At 52.5% G+C, this 14386-nt stretch overlaps 31 non-coding genes across 31 annotated transcripts; 19 read left to right on the plus strand and 12 right to left on the minus strand.

The window, feature by feature from the left end:
- Positions 1 to 176: 176 nt before the first annotated feature.
- Trnam-cau (transfer RNA methionine (anticodon CAU)) lies at positions 177 to 248 on the minus strand. Its single transcript has one exon. It is a non-coding gene; the product is annotated as a tRNA-Met (tRNA).
- Positions 249 to 986: 738 nt separating this feature from the next.
- On the plus strand, positions 987 to 1078 carry Trnai-uau (transfer RNA isoleucine (anticodon UAU)). The gene is given in 2 exon segments: positions 987 to 1024; positions 1043 to 1078. It is a non-coding gene; the product is annotated as a tRNA-Ile (tRNA).
- A 101-nt stretch (positions 1079 to 1179) lies between these two features.
- Trnad-guc (transfer RNA aspartic acid (anticodon GUC)) lies at positions 1180 to 1251 on the plus strand. Its single transcript has one exon. It is a non-coding gene; the product is annotated as a tRNA-Asp (tRNA).
- Positions 1252 to 1457: 206 nt separating this feature from the next.
- Positions 1458 to 1529, minus strand: Trnam-cau (transfer RNA methionine (anticodon CAU)). The gene has a single exon. It is a non-coding gene; the product is annotated as a tRNA-Met (tRNA).
- Positions 1530 to 2267: 738 nt separating this feature from the next.
- On the plus strand, positions 2268 to 2359 carry Trnai-uau (transfer RNA isoleucine (anticodon UAU)). The gene is given in 2 exon segments: positions 2268 to 2305; positions 2324 to 2359. It is a non-coding gene; the product is annotated as a tRNA-Ile (tRNA).
- Positions 2360 to 2460: 101 nt separating this feature from the next.
- Trnad-guc (transfer RNA aspartic acid (anticodon GUC)) lies at positions 2461 to 2532 on the plus strand. Its single transcript has one exon. It is a non-coding gene; the product is annotated as a tRNA-Asp (tRNA).
- Positions 2533 to 2738: 206 nt separating this feature from the next.
- Trnam-cau (transfer RNA methionine (anticodon CAU)) lies at positions 2739 to 2810 on the minus strand. The gene has a single exon. It is a non-coding gene; the product is annotated as a tRNA-Met (tRNA).
- Positions 2811 to 3548: 738 nt separating this feature from the next.
- Positions 3549 to 3640, plus strand: Trnai-uau (transfer RNA isoleucine (anticodon UAU)). The gene is given in 2 exon segments: positions 3549 to 3586; positions 3605 to 3640. It is a non-coding gene; the product is annotated as a tRNA-Ile (tRNA).
- Positions 3641 to 3741: 101 nt separating this feature from the next.
- Trnad-guc (transfer RNA aspartic acid (anticodon GUC)) lies at positions 3742 to 3813 on the plus strand. Its single transcript has one exon. It is a non-coding gene; the product is annotated as a tRNA-Asp (tRNA).
- Positions 3814 to 4019: 206 nt separating this feature from the next.
- Trnam-cau (transfer RNA methionine (anticodon CAU)) lies at positions 4020 to 4091 on the minus strand. Its single transcript has one exon. It is a non-coding gene; the product is annotated as a tRNA-Met (tRNA).
- A 930-nt stretch (positions 4092 to 5021) lies between these two features.
- On the plus strand, positions 5022 to 5093 carry Trnad-guc (transfer RNA aspartic acid (anticodon GUC)). The gene has a single exon. It is a non-coding gene; the product is annotated as a tRNA-Asp (tRNA).
- A 206-nt stretch (positions 5094 to 5299) lies between these two features.
- Positions 5300 to 5371, minus strand: Trnam-cau (transfer RNA methionine (anticodon CAU)). The gene has a single exon. It is a non-coding gene; the product is annotated as a tRNA-Met (tRNA).
- Positions 5372 to 6109: 738 nt separating this feature from the next.
- On the plus strand, positions 6110 to 6201 carry Trnai-uau (transfer RNA isoleucine (anticodon UAU)). Its single transcript is given in 2 exon segments — positions 6110 to 6147; positions 6166 to 6201. It is a non-coding gene; the product is annotated as a tRNA-Ile (tRNA).
- A 101-nt stretch (positions 6202 to 6302) lies between these two features.
- Trnad-guc (transfer RNA aspartic acid (anticodon GUC)) lies at positions 6303 to 6374 on the plus strand. Its single transcript has one exon. It is a non-coding gene; the product is annotated as a tRNA-Asp (tRNA).
- Positions 6375 to 6580: 206 nt separating this feature from the next.
- Positions 6581 to 6652, minus strand: Trnam-cau (transfer RNA methionine (anticodon CAU)). Its single transcript has one exon. It is a non-coding gene; the product is annotated as a tRNA-Met (tRNA).
- Positions 6653 to 7390: 738 nt separating this feature from the next.
- Positions 7391 to 7482, plus strand: Trnai-uau (transfer RNA isoleucine (anticodon UAU)). Its single transcript is given in 2 exon segments — positions 7391 to 7428; positions 7447 to 7482. It is a non-coding gene; the product is annotated as a tRNA-Ile (tRNA).
- A 101-nt stretch (positions 7483 to 7583) lies between these two features.
- Positions 7584 to 7655, plus strand: Trnad-guc (transfer RNA aspartic acid (anticodon GUC)). The gene has a single exon. It is a non-coding gene; the product is annotated as a tRNA-Asp (tRNA).
- A 206-nt stretch (positions 7656 to 7861) lies between these two features.
- On the minus strand, positions 7862 to 7933 carry Trnam-cau (transfer RNA methionine (anticodon CAU)). The gene has a single exon. It is a non-coding gene; the product is annotated as a tRNA-Met (tRNA).
- A 738-nt stretch (positions 7934 to 8671) lies between these two features.
- Positions 8672 to 8763, plus strand: Trnai-uau (transfer RNA isoleucine (anticodon UAU)). Its single transcript is given in 2 exon segments — positions 8672 to 8709; positions 8728 to 8763. It is a non-coding gene; the product is annotated as a tRNA-Ile (tRNA).
- Positions 8764 to 8864: 101 nt separating this feature from the next.
- On the plus strand, positions 8865 to 8936 carry Trnad-guc (transfer RNA aspartic acid (anticodon GUC)). Its single transcript has one exon. It is a non-coding gene; the product is annotated as a tRNA-Asp (tRNA).
- Positions 8937 to 9142: 206 nt separating this feature from the next.
- Positions 9143 to 9214, minus strand: Trnam-cau (transfer RNA methionine (anticodon CAU)). The gene has a single exon. It is a non-coding gene; the product is annotated as a tRNA-Met (tRNA).
- A 930-nt stretch (positions 9215 to 10144) lies between these two features.
- Trnad-guc (transfer RNA aspartic acid (anticodon GUC)) lies at positions 10145 to 10216 on the plus strand. Its single transcript has one exon. It is a non-coding gene; the product is annotated as a tRNA-Asp (tRNA).
- Positions 10217 to 10422: 206 nt separating this feature from the next.
- Positions 10423 to 10494, minus strand: Trnam-cau (transfer RNA methionine (anticodon CAU)). Its single transcript has one exon. It is a non-coding gene; the product is annotated as a tRNA-Met (tRNA).
- A 738-nt stretch (positions 10495 to 11232) lies between these two features.
- Trnai-uau (transfer RNA isoleucine (anticodon UAU)) lies at positions 11233 to 11324 on the plus strand. Its single transcript is given in 2 exon segments — positions 11233 to 11270; positions 11289 to 11324. It is a non-coding gene; the product is annotated as a tRNA-Ile (tRNA).
- Positions 11325 to 11703: 379 nt separating this feature from the next.
- Trnam-cau (transfer RNA methionine (anticodon CAU)) lies at positions 11704 to 11775 on the minus strand. Its single transcript has one exon. It is a non-coding gene; the product is annotated as a tRNA-Met (tRNA).
- A 738-nt stretch (positions 11776 to 12513) lies between these two features.
- Positions 12514 to 12605, plus strand: Trnai-uau (transfer RNA isoleucine (anticodon UAU)). The gene is given in 2 exon segments: positions 12514 to 12551; positions 12570 to 12605. It is a non-coding gene; the product is annotated as a tRNA-Ile (tRNA).
- A 101-nt stretch (positions 12606 to 12706) lies between these two features.
- Trnad-guc (transfer RNA aspartic acid (anticodon GUC)) lies at positions 12707 to 12778 on the plus strand. The gene has a single exon. It is a non-coding gene; the product is annotated as a tRNA-Asp (tRNA).
- A 206-nt stretch (positions 12779 to 12984) lies between these two features.
- On the minus strand, positions 12985 to 13056 carry Trnam-cau (transfer RNA methionine (anticodon CAU)). Its single transcript has one exon. It is a non-coding gene; the product is annotated as a tRNA-Met (tRNA).
- A 738-nt stretch (positions 13057 to 13794) lies between these two features.
- Positions 13795 to 13886, plus strand: Trnai-uau (transfer RNA isoleucine (anticodon UAU)). The gene is given in 2 exon segments: positions 13795 to 13832; positions 13851 to 13886. It is a non-coding gene; the product is annotated as a tRNA-Ile (tRNA).
- A 101-nt stretch (positions 13887 to 13987) lies between these two features.
- Trnad-guc (transfer RNA aspartic acid (anticodon GUC)) lies at positions 13988 to 14059 on the plus strand. The gene has a single exon. It is a non-coding gene; the product is annotated as a tRNA-Asp (tRNA).
- Positions 14060 to 14265: 206 nt separating this feature from the next.
- On the minus strand, positions 14266 to 14337 carry Trnam-cau (transfer RNA methionine (anticodon CAU)). The gene has a single exon. It is a non-coding gene; the product is annotated as a tRNA-Met (tRNA).
- Positions 14338 to 14386: the final 49 nt, after the last annotated feature.

Here is a 14386-nt window from a genome sequence, read left to right on the forward strand (position 1 = left end):
GTGTTGCGCGTGTGGGGTGGAAGAGCATTAACTTTGCCATTAACTTGCTGCAAAATGCTACATCGTAGGAAGTAGTTCTCGCATTCCTCACACTTTCTAATTATGGGGTTCGCTGTTAATGCCGACTCTCCACGCGTAGTAATCGATCTCGACACAATCAGCAAAAGATATAATTTTAGCAGAGCGTGGTTTCGATCCACGGACCTCTGGGTTATGGGCCCAGCACGCTTCCACTGCGCCACTCTGCTGTGTGGGGGTGTTCTAGCTCTTCGTCACATCACGTGGGACACTTGGACAGTGTTGTCTGCGTGGCTTTCACACGCGTACATTTAATTGCGCAACATCTCCTACAGCTCTCAGCTTGACTTGTCTCGACTTTGCTCGACTGACGCTACGCTGACGCTTGCAGGCAGCGGCATTTACCACCATCACCTCGACATGCAGCTGCGAGATGCACAGGAATAACACTGCACTCCTCGATGCGGCGACATACGAAATCCACTGCCGAGCTGCGCGTTGGCAACTAACAAAATGCCGACAGTGCCAGGATCAGAAGCTGGAATCTTCCGATCCGTTGTCAGACGCGTTATCCCTTGCGCCATAGGGCCACAGACTGTGTCTCGTTCTACGAGACAAGTGCACCTCTCTAAGAAACGTGTTCTTCAGGGCTCTGCAAGCTCCCAAGGAAGGCACTTCTCGTCCAGCGGCGTGGTCGCGGTGCGCTTGCAGAGCTTGGACCTTGCCACATATCTGCGCCCGCTGTTCGACAGGTAGCAGGAGGCAAGGCGCGCGTTTTTCTGCGTTTTTTCGTTGACTAGAGGCAGTTGATGTGCATGTAAGCGTAGCATATGAAACACGAATAGCACGAAGCATTCGTAGTTAGGTGCCAAAGTCGCAGTGTGGCCGCAGGTGGCGATCGTATGTATTTGTGGCCACCACTGGTTTGCAGCAAAGTGAATATGGCTAATTGAGAGCGTTTGGCTGTAGCCCCAGTGGCGCAATTGGTTAGCGCACGGTACTTATAAGGCAGTAGCCGTGAGCAATGCCGGGGTTGTGAGTTCGAGCCTCACCTGGGGCATACTTTTATGTCGTAACAGCTGACAGCATCTGGAGGCTAGATTTCAGATGTATCAGCTACGCCAACAAGTTTAATGTGCATTATATGCGGTAGGTGCGTCTTCCTCGGTAGTATAGTGGTTAGTATCCCCGCCTGTCACGCGGGAGACCGGGGTTCGATTCCCCGCCGGGGAGGCGCGATTTTTATCTCACAAATCTGCTCGAGTGTTGCGCGTGTGGGGTGGAAGAGCATTAACTTTGCCATTAACTTGCTGCAAAATGCTACATCGTAGGAAGTAGTTCTCGCATTCCTCACACTTTCTAATTATGGGGTTCGCTGTTAATGCCGACTCTCCACGCGTAGTAATCGATCTCGACACAATCAGCAAAAGATATAATTTTAGCAGAGCGTGGTTTCGATCCACGGACCTCTGGGTTATGGGCCCAGCACGCTTCCACTGCGCCACTCTGCTGTGTGGGGGTGTTCTAGCTCTTCGTCACATCACGTGGGACACTTGGACAGTGTTGTCTGCGTGGCTTTCACACGCGTACATTTAATTGCGCAACATCTCCTACAGCTCTCAGCTTGACTTGTCTCGACTTTGCTCGACTGACGCTACGCTGACGCTTGCAGGCAGCGGCATTTACCACCATCACCTCGACATGCAGCTGCGAGATGCACAGGAATAACACTGCACTCCTCGATGCGGCGACATACGAAATCCACTGCCGAGCTCCGCGTTGGCAACTAACAAAATGCCGACAGTGCCAGGATCAGAAGCTGGAATCTTCCGATCCGTTGTCAGACGCGTTATCCCTTGCGCCATAGGGCCACAGACTGTGTCTCGTTCTACGAGACAAGTGCACCTCTCTAAGAAACGTGTTCTTCAGGGCTCTGCAAGCTCCCAAGGAAGGCACTTCTCGTCCAGCGGCGTGGTCGCGGTGCGCTTGCAGAGCTTGGACCTTGCCACATATCTGCGCCCGCTGTTCGACAGGTAGCAGGAGGCAAGGCGCGCGTTTTTCTGCGTTTTTTCGTTGACTAGAGGCAGTTGATGTGCATGTAAGCGTAGCATATGAAACACGAATAGCACGAAGCATTCGTAGTTAGGTGCCAAAGTCGCAGTGTGGCCGCAGGTGGCGATCGTATGTATTTGTGGCCACCACTGGTTTGCAGCAAAGTGAATATGGCTAATTGAGAGCGTTTGGCTGTAGCCCCAGTGGCGCAATTGGTTAGCGCACGGTACTTATAAGGCAGTAGCCGTGAGCAATGCCGGGGTTGTGAGTTCGAGCCTCACCTGGGGCATACTTTTATGTCGTAACAGCTGACAGCATCTGGAGGCTAGATTTCAGATGTATCAGCTACGCCAACAAGTTTAATGTGCATTATAGGCGGTAGGTGCGTCTTCCTCGGTAGTATAGTGGTTAGTATCCCCGCCTGTCACGCGGGAGACCGGGGTTCGATTCCCCGCCGGGGAGGCGCGACTTTTATCTCACAAATCTGCTCGAGTGTTGCGCGTGTGGGGTGGAAGAGCATTAACTTTGCCATTAACTTGCTGCAAAATGCTACATCGTAGGAAGTAGTTCTCGCATTCCTCACACTTTCTAATTATGGGGTTCGCTGTTAATGCCGACTCTCCACGCGTAGTAATCGATCTCGACACAATCAGCAAAAGATATAATTTTAGCAGAGCGTGGTTTCGATCCACGGACCTCTGGGTTATGGGCCCAGCACGCTTCCACTGCGCCACTCTGCTGTGTGGGGGTGTTCTAGCTCTTCGTCACATCACGTGGGACACTTGGACAGTGTTGTCTGCGTGGCTTTCACACGCGTACATTTAATTGCGCAACATCTCCTACAGCTCTCAGCTTGACTTGTCTCGACTTTGCTCGACTGACGCTACGCTGACGCTTGCAGGCAGCGGCATTTACCACCATCACCTCGACATGCAGCTGCGAGATGCACAGGAATAACACTGCACTCCTCGATGCGGCGACATACGAAATCCACTGCCGAGCTCCGCGTTGGCAACTAACAAAATGCCGACAGTGCCAGGATCAGAAGCTGGAATCTTCTGATCCGTTGTCAGACGCGTTATCCCTTGCGCCATAGGGCCACAGACTGTGTCTCGTTCTACGAGACAAGTGCACCTCTCTAAGAAACGTGTTCTTCAGGGCTCTGCAAGCTCCCAAGGAAGGCACTTCTCGTCCAGCGGCGTGGTCGCGGTGCGCTTGCAGAGCTTGGACCTTGCCACATATCTGCGCCCGCTGTTCGACAGGTAGCAGGAGGCAAGGCGCGCGTTTTTCTGCGTTTTTTCGTTGACTAGAGGCAGTTGATGTGCATGTAAGCGTAGCATATGAAACACGAATAGCACGAAGCATTCGTAGTTAGGTGCCAAAGTCGCAGTGTGGCCGCAGGTGGCGATCGTATGTATTTGTGGCCACCACTGGTTTGCAGCAAAGTGAATATGGCTAATTGAGAGCGTTTGGCTGTAGCCCCAGTGGCGCAATTGGTTAGCGCACGGTACTTATAAGGCAGTAGCCGTGAGCAATGCCGGGGTTGTGAGTTCGAGCCTCACCTGGGGCATACTTTTATGTCGTAACAGCTGACAGCATCTGGAGGCTAGATTTCAGATGTATCAGCTACGCCAACAAGTTTAATGTGCATTATATGCGGTAGGTGCGTCTTCCTCGGTAGTATAGTGGTTAGTATCCCCGCCTGTCACGCGGGAGACCGGGGTTCGATTCCCCGCCGGGGAGGCGCGATTTTTATCTCACAAATCTGCTCGAGTGTTGCGCGTGTGGGGTGGAAGAGCATTAACTTTGCCATTAACTTGCTGCAAAATGCTACATCGTTGGAAGTAGTTCTCGCATTCCTCACACTTTCTAATTATGGGGTTCGCTGTTAATGCCGACTCTCCACGCGTAGTAATCGATCTCGACACAATCAGCAAAAGATATAATTTTAGCAGAGCGTGGTTTCGATCCACGGACCTCTGGGTTATGGGCCCAGCACGCTTCCACTGCGCCACTCTGCTGTGTGGGGGTGTTCTAGCTCTTCGTCACATCACGTGGGACACTTGGACAGTGTTGTCTGCGTGGCTTTCACACGCGTACATTTAATTGCGCAACATCTCCTACAGCTCTCAGCTTGACTTGTCTCGACTTTGCTCGACTGACGCTACGCTGACGCTTGCAGGCAGCGGCATTTACCACCATCACCTCGACATGCAGCTGCGAGATGCACAGGAATAACACTGCACTCCTCGATGCGGCGACATACGAAATCCACTGCCGAGCTCCGCGTTGGCAACTAACAAAATGCCGACAGTGCCAGGATCAGAAGCTGGAATCTTCCGATCCGTTGTCAGACGCGTTATCCCTTGCGCCATAGGGCCACAGACTGTGTCTCGTTCTACGAGACAAGTGCACCTCTCTAAGAAACGTGTTCTTCAGGGCTCTGCAAGCTCCCAAGGAAGGCACTTCTCGTCCAGCGGCGTGGTCGCGGTGCGCTTGCAGAGCTTGGACCTTGCCACATATCTGCGCCCGCTGTTCGACAGGTAGCAGGAGGCAAGGCGCGCGTTTTTCTGCGTTTTTTCGTTGACTAGAGGCAGTTGATGTGCATGTAAGCGTAGCATATGAAACACGAATAGCACGAAGCATTCGTAGTTAGGTGCCAAAGTCGCAGTGTGGCCGCAGGTGGCGATCGTATGTATTTGTGGCCACCACTGGTTTGCAGCAAAGTGAATATGGCTAATTGAGAGCGTTTGGCTGTAGTCCCAGTGGCGCAATTGGTTAGCGCACGGTACTTATAAGGCAGTAGCCGTGAGCAATGCCGGGGTTGTAATTCGAGCCTCACCTGGGGCATACTTTTATGTCGTAACAGCTGACAGCATCTGGAGGCTAGATTTCAGATGTATCAGCTACGCCAACAAGTTTAATGTGCATTATATGCGGTAGGTGCGTCTTCCTCGGTAGTATAGTGGTTAGTATCCCCGCCTGTCACGCGGGAGACCGGGGTTCGATTCCCCGCCGGGGAGGCGCGACTTTTATCTCACAAATCTGCTCGAGTGTTGCGCGTGTGGGGTGGAAGAGCATTAACTTTGCCATTAACTTGCTGCAAAATGCTACATCGTAGGAAGTAGTTCTCGCATTCCTCACACTTTCTAATTATGGGGTTCGCTGTTAATGCCGACTCTCCACGCGTAGTAATCGATCTCGACACAATCAGCAAAAGATATAATTTTAGCAGAGCGTGGTTTCGATCCACGGACCTCTGGGTTATGGGCCCAGCACGCTTCCACTGCGCCACTCTGCTGTGTGGGGGTGTTCTAGCTCTTCGTCACATCACGTGGGACACTTGGACAGTGTTGTCTGCGTGGCTTTCACACGCGTACATTTAATTGCGCAACATCTCCTACAGCTCTCAGCTTGACTTGTCTCGACTTTGCTCGACTGACGCTACGCTGACGCTTGCAGGCAGCGGCATTTACCACCATCACCTCGACATGCAGCTGCGAGATGCACAGGAATAACACTGCACTCCTCGATGCGGCGACATACGAAATCCACTGCCGAGCTGCGCGTTGGCAACTAACAAAATGCCGACAGTGCCAGGATCAGAAGCTGGAATCTTCCGATCCGTTGTCAGACGCGTTATCCCTTGCGCCATAGGGCCACGGACTGTGTCTCGTTCTACGAGACAAGTGCACCTCTCTAAGAAACGTGTTCTTCAGGGCTCTGCAAGCTCCCAAGGAAGGCACTTCTCGTCCAGCGGCGTGGTCGCGGTGCGCTTGCAGAGCTTGGACCTTGCCACATATCTGCGCCCGCTGTTCGACAGGTAGCAGGAGGCAAGGCGCGCGTTTTTCTGCGTTTTTTCGTTGACTAGAGGCAGTTGATGTGCATGTAAGCGTAGCATATGAAACACGAATAGCACGAAGCATTCGTAGTTAGGTGCCAAAGTCGCAGTGTGGCCGCAGGTGGCGATCGTATGTATTTGTGGCCACCACTGGTTTGCAGCAAAGTGAATATGGCTAATTGAGAGCGTTTGGCTGTAGCCCCAGTGGCGCAATTGGTTAGCGCACGGTACTTATAAGGCAGTAGCCGTGAGCAATGCCGGGGTTGTGAGTTCGAGCCTCACCTGGGGCATACTTTTATGTCGTAACAGCTGACAGCATCTGGAGGCTAGATTTCAGATGTATCAGCTACGCCAACAAGTTTAATGTGCATTATATGCGGTAGGTGCGTCTTCCTCGGTAGTATAGTGGTTAGTATCCCCGCCTGTCACGCGGGAGACCGGGGTTCGATTCCCCGCCGGGGAGGCGCGATTTTTATCTCACAAATCTGCTCGAGTGTTGCGCGTGTGGGGTGGAAGAGCATTAACTTTGCCATTAACTTGCTGCAAAATGCTACATCGTAGGAAGTAGTTCTCGCATTCCTCACACTTTCTAATTATGGGGTTCGCTGTTAATGCCGACTCTCCACGCGTAGTAATCGATCTCGACACAATCAGCAAAAGATATAATTTTAGCAGAGCGTGGTTTCGATCCACGGACCTCTGGGTTATGGGCCCAGCACGCTTCCACTGCGCCACTCTGCTGTGTGGGGGTGTTCTAGCTCTTCGTCACATCACGTGGGACACTTGGACAGTGTTGTCTGCGTGGCTTTCACACGCGTACATTTAATTGCGCAACATCTCCTACAGCTCTCAGCTTGACTTGTCTCGACTTTGCTCGACTGACGCTACGCTGACGCTTGCAGGCAGCGGCATTTACCACCATCACCTCGACATGCAGCTGCGAGATGCACAGGAATAACACTGCACTCCTCGATGCGGCGACATACGAAATCCACTGCCGAGCTCCGCGTTGGCAACTAACAAAATGCCGACAGTGCCAGGATCAGAAGCTGGAATCTTCCGATCCGTTGTCAGACGCGTTATCCCTTGCGCCATAGGGCCACAGACTGTGTCTCGTTCTACGAGACAAGTGCACCTCTCTAAGAAACGTGTTCTTCAGGGCTCTGCAAGCTCCCAAGGAAGGCACTTCTCGTCCAGCGGCGTGGTCGCGGTGCGCTTGCAGAGCTTGGACCTTGCCACATATCTGCGCCCGCTGTTCGACAGGTAGCAGGAGGCAAGGCGCGCGTTTTTCTGCGTTTTTTCGTTGACTAGAGGCAGTTGATGTGCATGTAAGCGTAGCATATGAAACACGAATAGCACGAAGCATTCGTAGTTAGGTGCCAAAGTCGCAGTGTGGCCGCAGGTGGCGATCGTATGTATTTGTGGCCACCACTGGTTTGCAGCAAAGTGAATATGGCTAATTGAGAGCGTTTGGCTGTAGCCCCAGTGGCGCAATTGGTTAGCGCACGGTACTTATAAGGCAGTAGCCGTGAGCAATGCCGGGGTTGTGAGTTCGAGCCTCACCTGGGGCATACTTTTATGTCGTAACAGCTGACAGCATCTGGAGGCTAGATTTCAGATGTATCAGCTACGCCAACAAGTTTAATGTGCATTATAGGCGGTAGGTGCGTCTTCCTCGGTAGTATAGTGGTTAGTATCCCCGCCTGTCACGCGGGAGACCGGGGTTCGATTCCCCGCCGGGGAGGCGCGACTTTTATCTCACAAATCTGCTCGAGTGTTGCGCGTGTGGGGTGGAAGAGCATTAACTTTGCCATTAACTTGCTGCAAAATGCTACATCGTAGGAAGTAGTTCTCGCATTCCTCACACTTTCTAATTATGGGGTTCGCTGTTAATGCCGACTCTCCACGCGTAGTAATCGATCTCGACACAATCAGCAAAAGATATAATTTTAGCAGAGCGTGGTTTCGATCCACGGACCTCTGGGTTATGGGCCCAGCACGCTTCCACTGCGCCACTCTGCTGTGTGGGGGTGTTCTAGCTCTTCGTCACATCACGTGGGACACTTGGACAGTGTTGTCTGCGTGGCTTTCACACGCGTACATTTAATTGCGCAACATCTCCTACAGCTCTCAGCTTGACTTGTCTCGACTTTGCTCGACTGACGCTACGCTGACGCTTGCAGGCAGCGGCATTTACCACCATCACCTCGACATGCAGCTGCGAGATGCACAGGAATAACACTGCACTCCTCGATGCGGCGACATACGAAATCCACTGCCGAGCTCCGCGTTGGCAACTAACAAAATGCCGACAGTGCCAGGATCAGAAGCTGGAATCTTCCGATCCGTTGTCAGACGCGTTATCCCTTGCGCCATAGGGCCACAGACTGTGTCTCGTTCTACGAGACAAGTGCACCTCTCTAAGAAACGTGTTCTTCAGGGCTCTGCAAGCTCCCAAGGAAGGCACTTCTCGTCCAGCGGCGTGGTCGCGGTGCGCTTGCAGAGCTTGGACCTTGCCACATATCTGCGCCCGCTGTTCGACAGGTAGCAGGAGGCAAGGCGCGCGTTTTTCTGCGTTTTTTCGTTGACTAGAGGCAGTTGATGTGCATGTAAGCGTAGCATATGAAACACGAATAGCACGAAGCATTCGTAGTTAGGTGCCAAAGTCGCAGTGTGGCCGCAGGTGGCGATCGTATGTATTTGTGGCCACCACTGGTTTGCAGCAAAGTGAATATGGCTAATTGAGAGCGTTTGGCTGTAGCCCCAGTGGCGCAATTGGTTAGCGCACGGTACTTATAAGGCAGTAGCCGTGAGCAATGCCGGGGTTGTGAGTTCGAGCCTCACCTGGGGCATACTTTTATGTCGTAACAGCTGACAGCATCTGGAGGCTAGATTTCAGATGTATCAGCTACGCCAACAAGTTTAATGTGCATTATATGCGGTAGGTGCGTCTTCCTCGGTAGTATAGTGGTTAGTATCCCCGCCTGTCACGCGGGAGACCGGGGTTCGATTCCCCGCCGGGGAGGCGCGATTTTTATCTCACAAATCTGCTCGAGTGTTGCGCGTGTGGGGTGGAAGAGCATTAACTTTGCCATTAACTTGCTGCAAAATGCTACATCGTTGGAAGTAGTTCTCGCATTCCTCACACTTTCTAATTATGGGGTTCGCTGTTAATGCCGACTCTCCACGCGTAGTAATCGATCTCGACACAATCAGCAAAAGATATAATTTTAGCAGAGCGTGGTTTCGATCCACGGACCTCTGGGTTATGGGCCCAGCACGCTTCCACTGCGCCACTCTGCTGTGTGGGGGTGTTCTAGCTCTTCGTCACATCACGTGGGACACTTGGACAGTGTTGTCTGCGTGGCTTTCACACGCGTACATTTAATTGCGCAACATCTCCTACAGCTCTCAGCTTGACTTGTCTCGACTTTGCTCGACTGACGCTACGCTGACGCTTGCAGGCAGCGGCATTTACCACCATCACCTCGACATGCAGCTGCGAGATGCACAGGAATAACACTGCACTCCTCGATGCGGCGACATACGAAATCCACTGCCGAGCTCCGCGTTGGCAACTAACAAAATGCCGACAGTGCCAGGATCAGAAGCTGGAATCTTCCGATCCGTTGTCAGACGCGTTATCCCTTGCGCCATAGGGCCACAGACTGTGTCTCGTTCTACGAGACAAGTGCACCTCTCTAAGAAACGTGTTCTTCAGGGCTCTGCAAGCTCCCAAGGAAGGCACTTCTCGTCCAGCGGCGTGGTCGCGGTGCGCTTGCAGAGCTTGGACCTTGCCACATATCTGCGCCCGCTGTTCGACAGGTAGCAGGAGGCAAGGCGCGCGTTTTTCTGCGTTTTTTCGTTGACTAGAGGCAGTTGATGTGCATGTAAGCGTAGCATATGAAACACGAATAGCACGAAGCATTCGTAGTTAGGTGCCAAAGTCGCAGTGTGGCCGCAGGTGGCGATCGTATGTATTTGTGGCCACCACTGGTTTGCAGCAAAGTGAATATGGCTAATTGAGAGCGTTTGGCTGTAGTCCCAGTGGCGCAATTGGTTAGCGCACGGTACTTATAAGGCAGTAGCCGTGAGCAATGCCGGGGTTGTAATTCGAGCCTCACCTGGGGCATACTTTTATGTCGTAACAGCTGACAGCATCTGGAGGCTAGATTTCAGATGTATCAGCTACGCCAACAAGTTTAATGTGCATTATATGCGGTAGGTGCGTCTTCCTCGGTAGTATAGTGGTTAGTATCCCCGCCTGTCACGCGGGAGACCGGGGTTCGATTCCCCGCCGGGGAGGCGCGACTTTTATCTCACAAATCTGCTCGAGTGTTGCGCGTGTGGGGTGGAAGAGCATTAACTTTGCCATTAACTTGCTGCAAAATGCTACATCGTAGGAAGTAGTTCTCGCATTCCTCACACTTTCTAATTATGGGGTTCGCTGTTAATGCCGACTCTCCACGCGTAGTAATCGATCTCGACACAATCAGCAAAAGATATAATTTTAGCAGAGCGTGGTTTCGATCCACGGACCTCTGGGTTATGGGCCCAGCACGCTTCCACTGCGCCACTCTGCTGTGTGGGGGTGTTCTAGCTCTTCGTCACATCACGTGGGACACTTGGACAGTGTTGTCTGCGTGGCTTTCACACGCGTACATTTAATTGCGCAACATCTCCTACAGCTCTCAGCTTGACTTGTCTCGACTTTGCTCGACTGACGCTACGCTGACGCTTGCAGGCAGCGGCATTTACCACCATCACCTCGACATGCAGCTGCGAGATGCACAGGAATAACACTGCACTCCTCGATGCGGCGACATACGAAATCCACTGCCGAGCTGCGCGTTGGCAACTAACAAAATGCCGACAGTGCCAGGATCAGAAGCTGGAATCTTCCGATCCGTTGTCAGACGCGTTATCCCTTGCGCCATAGGGCCACGGACTGTGTCTCGTTCTACGAGACAAGTGCACCTCTCTAAGAAACGTGTTCTTCAGGGCTCTGCAAGCTCCCAAGGAAGGCACTTCTCGTCCAGCGGCGTGGTCGCGGTGCGCTTGCAGAGCTTGGACCTTGCCACATATCTGCGCCCGCTGTTCGACAGGTAGCAGGAGGCAAGGCGCGCGTTTTTCTGCGTTTTTTCGTTGACTAGAGGCAGTTGATGTGCATGTAAGCGTAGCATATGAAACACGAATAGCACGAAGCATTCGTAGTTAGGTGCCAAAGTCGCAGTGTGGCCGCAGGTGGCGATCGTATGTATTTGTGGCCACCACTGGTTTGCAGCAAAGTGAATATGGCTAATTGAGAGCGTTTGGCTGTAGCCCCAGTGGCGCAATTGGTTAGCGCACGGTACTTATAAGGCAGTAGCCGTGAGCAATGCCGGGGTTGTGAGTTCGAGCCTCACCTGGGGCATACTTTTATGTCGTAACAGCTGACAGCATCTGGAGGCTAGATTTCAGATGTATCAGCTACGCCAACAAGTTTAATGTGCATTATATGCGGTAGGTGCGTCTTACTCGGTAGTATAGTGGTTAGTATCCCCGCCTGTCACGCGGGAGACCGGGGTTCGATTCCCCGCCTTGGAGGCGCGATTTTTATCTCACAAATCTGCTCGAGTGTTGCGCGTGTGGGGTGGAAGAGCATTAACTTTGCCATTAACTTGCTGCAAAATGCTACATCGTAGGAAGTAGTTCTCGCATTCCTCACACTTTCTAATTATGGGGTTCGCTGTTAATGCCGACTCTCCACGCGTAGTAATCGATCTCGACACAATCAGCAAAAGATATAATTTTAGCAGAGCGTGGTTTCGATCCACGGACCTCTGGGTTATGGGCCCAGCACGCTTCCACTGCGCCACTCTGCTGTGTGGGGGTGTTCTAGCTCTTCGTCACATCACGTGGGACACTTGGACAGTGTTGTCTGCGTGGCTTTCACACGCGTACATTTAATTGCGCAACATCTCCTACAGCTCTCAGCTTGACTTGTCTCGACTTTGCTCGACTGACGCTACGCTGACGCTTGCAGGCAGCGGCATTTACCACCATCACCTCGACATGCAGCTGCGAGATGCACAGGAATAACACTGCACTCCTCGATGCGGCGACATACGAAATCCACTGCCGAGCTGCGCGTTGGCAACTAACAAAATGCCGACAGTGCCAGGATCAGAAGCTGGAATCTTCCGATCCGTTGTCAGACGCGTTATCCCTTGCGCCATAGGGCCACAGACTGTGTCTCGTTCTACGAGACAAGTGCACCTCTCTAAGAAACGTGTTCTTCAGGGCTCTGCAAGCTCCCAAGGAAGGCACTTCTCGTCCAGCGGCGTGGTCGCGGTGCGCTTGCAGAGCTTGGACCTTGCCACATATCTGCGCCCGCTGTTCGACAGGTAGCAGGAGGCAAGGCGCGCGTTTTTCTGCGTTTTTTCGTTGACTAGAGGCAGTTGATGTGCATGTAAGCGTAGCATATGAAACACGAATAGCACGAAGCATTCGTAGTTAGGTGCCAAAGTCGCAGTGTGGCCGCAGGTGGCGATCGTATGTATTTGTGGCCACCACTGGTTTGCAGCAAAGTGAATATGGCTAATTGAGAGCGTTTGGCTGTAGCCCCAGTGGCGCAATTGGTTAGCGCACGGTACTTATAAGGCAGTAGCCGTGAGCAATGCCGGGGTTGTGAGTTCGAGCCTCACCTGGGGCATACTTTTATGTCGTAACAGCTGACAGCATCTGGAGGCTAGATTTCAGATGTATCAGCTACGCCAACAAGTTTAATGTGCATTATATGCGGTAGGTGCGTCTTCCTCGGTAGTATAGTGGTTAGTATCCCCGCCTGTCACGCGGGAGACCGGGGTTCGATTCCCCGCCGGGGAGGCGCGATTTTTATCTCACAAATCTGCTCGAGTGTTGCGCGTGTGGGGTGGAAGAGCATTAACTTTGCCATTAACTTGCTGCAAAATGCTACATCGTAGGAAGTAGTTCTCGCATTCCTCACACTTTCTAATTATGGGGTTCGCTGTTAATGCCGACTCTCCACGCGTAGTAATCGATCTCGACACAATCAGCAAAAGATATAATTTTAGCAGAGCGTGGTTTCGATCCACGGACCTCTGGGTTATGGGCCCAGCACGCTTCCACTGCGCCACTCTGCTGTGTGGGGGTGTTCTAGCTCTTCGTCACATCACGTGGGACACTTGGACAGTGTTGTCTGCGTGGCTTTCACACGCGTACATTTAATTGCGCAACATCTCCTACAGCTCTCAGCTTGACTTGTCTCGACTTTGCTCGACTGACGCTACGCTGACGCTTGCAGGCAGCGGCATTTACCACCATCACCTCGACATGCAGCTGCGAGATGCACAGGAATAACACTGCACTCCTCGATGCGGCGACATACGAAATCCACTGCCGAGCTCCGCGTTGGCAACTAACAAAATGCCGACAGTGCCAGGATCAGAAGCTGGAATCTTCCGATCCGTTGTCAGACGCGTTATCCCTTGCGCCATAGGGCCACAGACTGTGTCTCGTTCTACGAGACAAGTGCACCTCTCTAAGAAACGTGTTCTTCAGGGCTCTGCAAGCTCCCAAGGAAGGCACTTCTCGTCCAGCGGCGTGGTCGCGGTGCGCTTGCAGAGCTTGGACCTTGCCACATATCTGCGCCCGCTGTTCGACAGGTAGCAGGAGGCAAGGCGCGCGTTTTTCTGCGTTTTTTCGTTGACTAGAGGCAGTTGATGTGCATGTAAGCGTAGCATATGAAACACGAATAGCACGAAGCATTCGTAGTTAGGTGCCAAAGTCGCAGTGTGGCCGCAGGTGGCGATCGTATGTATTTGTGGCCACCACTGGTTTGCAGCAAAGTGAATATGGCTAATTGAGAGCGTTTGGCTGTAGCCCCAGTGGCGCAATTGGTTAGCGCACGGTACTTATAAGGCAGTAGCCGTGAGCAATGCCGGGGTTGTGAGTTCGAGCCTCACCTGGGGCATACTTTTATGTCGTAACAGCTGACAGCATCTGGAGGCTAGATTTCAGATGTATCAGCTACGCCAACAAGTTTAATGTGCATTATAGGCGGTAGGTGCGTCTTCCTCGGTAGTATAGTGGTTAGTATCCCCGCCTGTCACGCGGGAGACCGGGGTTCGATTCCCCGCCGGGGAGGCGCGACTTTTATCTCACAAATCTGCTCGAGTGTTGCGCGTGTGGGGTGGAAGAGCATTAACTTTGCCATTAACTTGCTGCAAAATGCTACATCGTAGGAAGTAGTTCTCGCATTCCTCACACTTTCTAATTATGGGGTTCGCTGTTAATGCCGACTCTCCACGCGTAGTAATCGATCTCGACACAATCAGCAAAAGATATAATTTTAGCAGAGCGTGGTTTCGATCCACGGACCTCTGGGTTATGGGCCCAGCACGCTTCCACTGCGCCACTCTGCTGTGTGGGGGTGTTCTAGCTCTTCGTCACATCACGTGGGACACTTGGACA

This window comes from Schistocerca gregaria, chromosome 8 (assembly GCF_023897955.1).
Source record: "Schistocerca gregaria isolate iqSchGreg1 chromosome 8, iqSchGreg1.2, whole genome shotgun sequence".
NCBI classification, from domain to species: Eukaryota; Metazoa; Arthropoda; class Insecta; order Orthoptera; family Acrididae; genus Schistocerca; species Schistocerca gregaria.